The sequence below is a fragment of the Alosa sapidissima genome, chromosome 17, assembly GCF_018492685.1.
Source record: "Alosa sapidissima isolate fAloSap1 chromosome 17, fAloSap1.pri, whole genome shotgun sequence".
Classification (NCBI taxonomy): domain Eukaryota; kingdom Metazoa; phylum Chordata; class Actinopteri; order Clupeiformes; family Clupeidae; genus Alosa; species Alosa sapidissima.
The window spans coordinates 28022217-28031088 of NC_055973.1; the positions used below are offsets into that span (position 1 = coordinate 28022217).

At 43.9% G+C, this 8872-nt stretch overlaps 1 long non-coding RNA gene across 1 annotated transcript; it reads right to left on the bottom strand.

Moving 5' to 3' along the window:
- Positions 1-2978: 2978 nt before the first annotated feature.
- On the bottom strand, positions 2979-8533 carry LOC121688290. The gene is made up of 4 exons (XR_006024547.1): positions 8437-8533; positions 3842-3964; positions 3322-3421; positions 2979-3080 (listed from the first exon to the last, which is right to left on the bottom strand). It is a non-coding gene; the product is annotated as an uncharacterized LOC121688290 (long non-coding RNA).
- Positions 8534-8872: the final 339 nt, after the last annotated feature.

Genomic DNA, 8872 nt, shown 5'->3' on the forward strand with positions numbered 1-8872 from the left:
TGTTGCAGTGTGTGTGCCAGTGCAATGACCGCCAGGTCATCGAGGCAGTCGAGCGAGTCCGAAATTAATTTTTCATGGAAGGCCTGAAAGTTAATTGCTGCCTCATTGTAATGTCACCAGGCAATGCGTGGAGAGAAATGGCTGACAAAGCAACAAAGGCAATCGTTTTGCCACACGGCACTTCCCCTTTCACCAATACAATAATCTAATTATCTTAATTTCCTAATCAATGGGCAGACTCTGGTGACTGTGATTAAAGTAGTGAGTGAATAAGAGAGTGCCATCATGGAAACAGGGCAATGTCTGAGGGTAACGTGATTATTTTGTATTCAAATAACCATAGGGTTAAACACACCATTATTGCAGCACAGAGGTTGCGGGCAGAATCACAGTTTAATAGCACAAACTGTCTTTTTATGCCTTGTTGATGCAAAGGCTTATTTGTCTGTGCACCCATCCATCCCGTCCTTGGTGAATGCCTTGATTTCTTCAAATTGGGTACAGATATAGACATTGAGCCCTATTTCAACTATCTAAAACACACAATCTGAAGCGTGTGGTTAAAATACATTTAGGGTGTGTTGTGCCTGCCCGGCTCAAGGCAAACACAACATAAAAGGGGAGACCACACGCTGCTCAAAATTAAGAAAATATTTATTAAATAAATGAACTATGTACAAAAGTCAGTGAATGAAGAGTAAAGCAAGACTGTAGTGTATGTCAGCATAGTGAGGTGAAGTGCAAAACCAAAAGAAACGAACAGGGCGCAGCCCGTCCGGCCACAACGACAGCACCCCGCAACTCTGGAACCGGCAATCAGCGGAAGCGGAGAGAGAGCGAGAGAGAGATTGAAGCAGGCTCCCGGGACCCGCTTATATTCTGCCCTAATCGCTGGCGCAATTAGCCCACGCCATTCTGCAGAGCTCCCCCTGTAGGCCACACACAGAACAGCAGCAGAGCCAACACAGACAAAGAGCAAGAAGTGCGACAAGACCCAGCACTGACCAGCTGGGGCGTCACAGGTGTGTCCAGTCAACTTTTGCTAGCTTGACGGTGGAAAATAGGGGTTCGAAATAGTGAAAAAAGGGTTTAAAAATAGTGAAAATAGGGTTTAAAAATAGTGAAAAAAGGGTTTCAAAATTATGTGTTGCAAATGCCAGGGCTGTTTTTTGATCTCAGTCCATCACTGGATGCGTACTGGCAAGAAAACAGTTGTGTCAAGTCTGGCGCCTAGATGCACTGGGCGCATGGACTCAAATGGAGTCAAAGATGAAATTATTAGACCTAGCTTTTCAAAGGTGAAAGGTCATGGTCCTTATGACCTCATGTATGTCACATTTTCATGACCATGATTCCTCAGGAGTACATTGAGGGAATTTCTTCACATTTGGTACATACATTGAATTAGACTGAAAAATTAACTGATTACAAGGTCATGGTCACTGTGACCTAATTTTTTGTGAATACATCAGGAATGCCTCAAGGGAATTTCTTCAAATGTTGCACAAACCTTCACATAAACCCATACAGTAAAATCAAGGATGATCTGATTACATTTTGATGGTCAATTGTCAAGGTCACTGTTACCCCTCAAAAGTGTATCTAGCAGAGGCATAAAACAGTGCAGTGCTAATTCTGGAGTCGGGTGGTAATTCTGGTGGTAATTCTGGAGTGGGGTGGTAATTCTGGAGTGCAGTGGTAATTCTGGGGTGGGTATGCTGTTAAGGTACAGAGCTGCATTTATTCCTTGACATCTCTTGCACTGTAAATATGTCTGTTTATCTTTTTGATTGCGGTGTAGAAATGGTTTGAAATATCCACTAATTAAGTGCTGACCCCCAGATTTTCAGACTCAGATGGGAAATGATGGTTAACTCACTGATATGGCTGTGGTGTCTGCACACTGCACTCATCTAGTCCAGGAATTAGGAAGTCCTCTCAGCTGCACAGATTCAGAGAAACAAAATGAGAGGCAACAGCTGGGGCCCATCTTGGGAAAACGATTCCACTTTATCTCGCAAAACTTTTCAGAAGTTTGAGCGCCATCAACCATTATGAAACAATGGCGTCTCTCTGATCTTTCCAAACGTGCCACAAAGTCTTTCCACAAAATGTCTTTTTGCAAATCTTTTTAGTTGCTTGGTATAGAAGGTAATAATCTGTAACTCTGGTGAGAGGTAAAAATTTTCTAAAGCTCTGCATATTTTTTTTCCGACAGGTATATAGAAGAATAAGTCATGATTGCAGCCAGTAGATCTGGTTCCTCTAGCTCTTGTGATTGCTAGAAATTACATCACCCATTCTTCAAATGATTTATAACCCAATTACAGTAGCAACATGGTGGATGTTTAAAACTGCATAAATATACCCCCATCTCTCTCTGTCTCCCACTCTCTTTCCCTCGGTCTCATCTAAATCGCTCGCAGGCATGGATGAAGATCGGTGAACTCACAACAGCGATGCCTTTCACTGTATTATGCTGACTAATGAGAATACTAACACGTGTGTCTTCGAAAACGCATTCACTTTCAGGTCGTATATAGCACACACACCCCCCTCCTCCACAGCACAAGGGAATATAGGGAGCACCTGAATACAATCAAAAGTGTGTGTGTGTGTGTGTGTGTGTGTGTAAAAGATAGAGTGAGAGTGGAAGAGGAGGAGGAGGGAGGTGCTACATGCTTAAGAGACGCACGGTGTTTGGGGAAAACACTGATTTATGTCGGAGGATCGCTGGCCTCAGCCTTGTCACTGGGGCATGCGGTGATAAAAGTCTTCCCTGATAGCCATGGGCTGTGTCCTGCCCTGCCGTCTAGCTTTTTTACATTCCGCACGTCAGTCGCTGCCGATGACAGGCGATATGAAAAACACCCAGGCAAGCAGGAAACTTCCCATGGTTTATTCACAGAGCCCCATGTTCCTCGGGGCACGGAGACAACGATACAGTAATATGCATCAGCAGATGAAAGCAGCCCCACGTCTCTCTGTGGGCTCCACAGTTTATCAAACTCCACTCAGTCCCATCTCTCCACAGCGCAAATGCCACTTTGTTCGGCGCCAGGTTGGGTGACAAGGACGTGCTGTGAAAGACAAAAGCCTGGCCGAGTGTTAAAAAGAAAATACCAGTCTCCTACAGTCATCCTAAGAGAGAGCTGGATTGTAGGTAATATAATAGGGTGCACCCCACATGGATGGTCAAGGAGAGAAGGGATGGCTGAGGTCACAATGTCGTGTAAGTTGAAATGAATTTGAAGAATAGGTGGTCAATAATCCCAAAAGCTCCCAGCTCCCCATGGTAATATGAGAAACAGAGAGGGTTACCTTATCAGGAAACAAATGTCACCTGTGTGACACTACAGTATTATAGTACAGGCTCTTGTCTTCTGTAACCTTTGCGGTTACACCCACAGGTTGTTAGAAGCTGTAGGAAACAGGCAATAAAATACGTTTTATGTGGAGCTCTGTCAACAGAAAGAAAGGCCCCAAAAATGACACACACACACACACAGGTAAAATTGTGTAGCTGTAGGTGGGGGACATGGGGAGCACACTTCCTCTGGACAGATGATGGATATGCGTCTATTTCTGTAGAATTTACCCATGAAGCTTCTCTTAGACCAGCAACTGCATCCTTATGTCACAAAGCTATACAACTCACACAAGTTTGATGGGCATGAGGTCAGAAATCAACACTAAATATCACTGACGAATAGTACATCATTTGAAGCTGGACATTTAAACCATAAAATTAAACCCTCAGATGGCTGTGTGCACATTTGAAGTGTCTGTATCTGTGTGTGTGGCTGCAGCAGGCTGTTTACAGCAATCTCCATCCACTTACCTTGACAAGTTACGGGCAAGCTACGGCTGAAGTTGCAGAGGAGTGGCAGCCCTTCAGCTTCCAGTGCCCCCACTGCCACTCTCTCTGCCCCACACCCACCCCCCTCTAACACCACACAGACTGCTGCGGAGAGAGAGAGAAAGAGAGGGATAGAGAGAGAGAGAGGGAGGGGAGAGAAAGAGAGATGTTACTCTGACAGCATCTTGGCAGAATGTCCTGAATCCTGAGCTCCTCCAACCCCTCCTCCACCTTTCAACCACGGAGTGCTGGAACCAGTCTTGGTTATGGGGCTGTTGTCAGTGTGACCCTGCATCACCCACTCCTGGCTGGGCTTGGGTGGTGGATGGAGGAGAGGGGCTGAAGTGAGAGGGAGGGGAGGCAAAATGAGGCGTCACTGTGGTCCGCAGGCAGGGGTCAGCCCCATCAGCTGCTGCCAGAGATCCTTTGCACTGTGCACTGGCAGCTTGGAGGTCATGTCCACCATGATATTGTATTGATTTTTTTGTTGCACAGGAAAATTGCTATTCAGTAGGCAAGGGAGAAACAGTTGAGGCAGAGCAGCCAAAACTGTATTGGGATGCAGACATTTTGAACAATATCTTGTGTCAAATTACAAAATACATAAGAAAAAGCTGTTCCTGTTGACTATTAATGTCTGTTCTGCTGGTGTGTTACAGAACAGACATTGTAATGCATGGGGCGTTAACGTGGGAACATTTCAAAGGCTATGCTGATGGGTTTTGACATGAAAATGTGTCCCTGTCTTTGGCAAGCCTCTGATCAAGCTCTGTAATGTAAAGTTTATGAGGAGGCAAGTGAACTCTGCATGTTAAAACCTCACTGATGATTTTTCTGTAAGTACAAGTGGCATTAAGGGTTTGTGTGGCTTAGATGTTTTCTGAGATCATGTTCTTGCAAACAAATAAATTAATCAAACCCTGATTCATATGACTAAAAAAACATCAAAGGGAACAAGTCCTCAGGTCAGACAGGCTGGGAGACAAAGGCAGCTGGTACATCAGCAAGATAAATGATGAGTGCCATTTTAGGATTCAGTGCCAAGAGGAGTTGGCTGCTTCCTTCAATACCCCTTACCTTGACACACACACACACACACACACACACTGGCACTGCAAAATATGCTCAATAGGGCTTCACCTCTCTCTCTCTCTCTCTCTCTCTCTCAATATGTGTGTGTCTGTGCAGCACAAATCAAGTTGAACTGAGGGAAGACAATCTGCCCAGTATAAAAAGAGGAGAAGGGAGGAAGAGATTGAAAGATTACGAGATGAATGGATTGATTTTTCCAAGTCTTCAGAAGTTGGACAGATGTGACAATCTGATCATCGCCTCAGAGAGCCTAATCTTTTCAAATAAACAGAAAAACCACAAGTCTCTAACTAGACTTGTTCAAAAGCAAACACCCTATGATGATCTATTTGTCTGTGCTCTGCAGCCTAGTAGAAAAGTAGATTGCATTTCCAAATGTATCTGGGTAATTTATAATATAATGTATCTGTGATCTTCCTTTATGATTATTCTCTCAGTTCTGCAAAACAAACCAAATTGTTCTCACTGACTGGCAAATGGCTCTGAGAATATAGCCGTGTAAACAGGGAATCCAATCCTGTTCTATTTTGATATTCTTACTACACATCCCCCCCATTCTTTATTTTGTGCAGTCATTGGAATATGTGGTTGATGCCATGTACTCTAGCCTAATGTTTACCTCCTCATTGTGAGGCCTCTTCTTTCAACATAAAATTCAGACCATCTTGTGTGTGTCTGTGTGTGTGTGTGTGTGTGTGTATGTAAAAATAAACTTAAATAAATGAAATAAATGAATTGCTATGGGTTTAAGGAGATCTCTAATGAGAAAACAGGTGAGGGATTTTGGGATTCATTTTTTCGTGAAATTCAGTTGACACTGCAATTGTGTTAAATTGTTTGCAATGGTCCTCCCAATTGAATTGTGTGTGTGTGTGTGTGTGTGTGTGTGTGTGTGTGTATGTAAAAATAAACTTAAATAAATGAAATAAATGAATTGCTATGGGTTTAAGGAGATCTCTAATGAGAAAACAGGTGAGGGATTTTGGGATTCATTTTTTCTTGAAATTCAGTTGACACTGCAATTGTGTTAAATTGTTTGCAATGGTCCTCCCAATTGAAGAGCAACGTTATCATTTGAAGTCTCAAGGGATGCTAACATTATTAGCTGCTTTTGAATGGTACAAGGATTTATATACGAAGAAAAGCTTGCAGGGACGCACACGCACAAGCACACGCACACACACAAACACACAAACACACACACAGATTCAAATACACAAGTGTGTATTTGAATGCACAACATCTCTGTTTAAGAAAGATGAGGTGATAGAGCAAACACTCTCTAAACTGCAGGTTTCAGCAAATAAATTGTCACCATGCGCCATAACCTTTTATGTCAACAATCTGCACCTGTTAGTGTGCACTATGCATCTGTGCAGCCTAAACAAATGGCAGATGCAGCCCTTATCAAAAACACACCATCTAAAACTAAACATCAATTAATGACCTTACGATAGGGCAACTACTAATTCATTACTCTCTTTTGAGATCTTTCATTCCCCTCATTGTTGAATGACCCTCCTCACCCCCAAGCTTATTTCATTAGTAAGACTAAGTTATGGAATTGCTGCCTGTACAGTGTGATATGCAGGATGTGGCCTTTACACCCTCTTCACCACCTCCAGCCCCTGAGCTTCCTCAAGCCTGGTGACATTTAGAGAGCTGCCGAAACATGGCTCTCTCTGGCCCGTAATGGCTGATGGAAGGAGTATGAAGTGGTTTTGGAGCAAACCGTGACAGTCCTGGGCACAGCCAGATGTCTCTGGGAGTGCAGCATTGGGGCCGGGGAGGCGTCCCCCTCTCTCCTAATTGTATCTCATCACCGCCCTGTTTCCAAGTAGCCTCCAGGGGTCCAAAGTGGTGCCAGGCCAGATGCCAGTTGGGCGTTTCGTCATGACGTGTGTGGCACATGTGTTGGCTGGCAGGGAGAGAAATGTCCTTGTTTTGTTTGAGGTGGTTCAGAGATACTAGCAAAGGTGTCTAGCAGTGAAAACCAGTGTATGCTCAATGTGCTCCAGGTTGCCACTGAACTAAAGTTCTATAATTTATAATCATGACTAAATAAATTACATTTACCATTTTCCATAGATTCCCATCTTGTGTGTGTGTGTCTGTCTGTCTCTGTGTGTGTGTGTGTGTGTGTATGTTTGTGCTAGTGTTACTTCATGCAAGAACAAATCATTTGACCTGGTTTGAAAATATACATTTTCTTTCTAATTTTTAAATGACTAATTACTTCACCAAGAACAAGAATACAAGAGTATTAACGTAGTTAAAGGTGGAAAGACAGGAATAAGAGTGAGTGAGAGAGAGAGAGAGAAAGAGAGAGAGAGAGAGAGAGAGAGAGAGAGAAGGGGGGGCGGGGTGGCCAAACCAACTAGGGATAGTCAGCTGTGAGAACATGGCAGTGTAAATTCAGAGTGGTGCCCGGGCGGGAATGAATTTAAGTCAGTTTTCATTATTAATGGTACTCTGAACGAGTGCTGATCCGAGGTGTAGACACAGGGTCTCAGAGCGCACAATGTAGCTCTGCACGTGCAGCCCTGCCGTTTTAATGAGGTGGCAGGATTCCATTAACGTTATACTGTAAGCATCGCTATACGGAGAGGAAGGGAGCGGACTTAGATTAGAATATGTAAATTCCCTGTAATTGGCTCACAGAGATGTGCTATGCGTGCAGGAAGATTTGGGGAAAACTCTCGTGAGTTGATTGAGCATGTTTCAAGAGGAGACATTTTTCGGCGGTCCACTTAATAACACAGAGCGGAAATGTGATGGCGATGCAAATAATAGAAAAGCACTGTTTCATCATCTGTCTATTGCTGGAGAGCAAATCGCTTCTACCTTAGCTGCTAAGCCAGAAGCTCAAACTCCATTCATCTCTAGTGGGAGTGAGGCATTTACAGTGTTAAGAGGCAGGCCGTGGTGGACAAGGCTGAATGAGCAGGGCACACAGTAACATGAAAATATATGCAAGTGCTATTTTATGCAATTGTGAAGCACCACAACATGGCAACTACAGTACCAATAGGAATGAAGCAGCGAGGGCATGCATGTTACCTTGGGAACCAGTAACCAGTAAACATCATTCAGGACGAGTGAATACTAATCGCTTCTTTGTGTACATAGTAATGCTCAATGAACAAACCACAGAAGAGCTTGGTAGGAACTTGAAGCTCTAAGCACAGTGTCCTTTCTAACTGATGCACCAAGACGTGTAAATTGGTCTCCCCAGTCCCCTTATGGACTTTCCATCACAAACATCTGATAAATCCCAGATGAACTTCCTTTTCTCTAATATGGCCATTAAATAAATGGAGAAAAGGTGTTCGCATAACCCTGCTTAGTGTAAAGTCTCGCCTCTCAGCTTCAGTGCATTTTAAAGTAATGAGTTACTTTGGCAAAGGATGTCTTCCAGCAAACACTGCTATGAGTGCCAAAACAAAGGTTCTTTTCTCTGTTCATGCTGCACGGTAGGAACTAACCTGTCAGTGGAGAAGGGAACCGTGTCATCTGCAACAAGTGAACCACAGGCTCTCTAATCAGCTAGCATAGCCACAGTGTAAAGGTTGTGTAGGTTTGTGCACCCACTTAGCATTCAGCAGCCCTTCCCCTCCACTTATCCCTGCATCCCCAACGACTGATTGATGACAAAATTGATGACAGACGGTGATTGTGTACGATGTAATCACATGCATACCAGACCAGAGCAGATTGTAGGCTGTTATCATTTCCTGTCACTCAAGAGCGATGACCACACCTCCTTCTTCACAAAGATTCTAGAACACTCTACAACACAACACAAGATTCTAGAACACGCTTCTTCAGCACTGACGGCTCATTGGTCACTTGTGCCACCCACTACACAGGAAGCCGAGCCCCAGTGTGGCCTGCTATTCAGGGCTGATTGACACCCCTGTA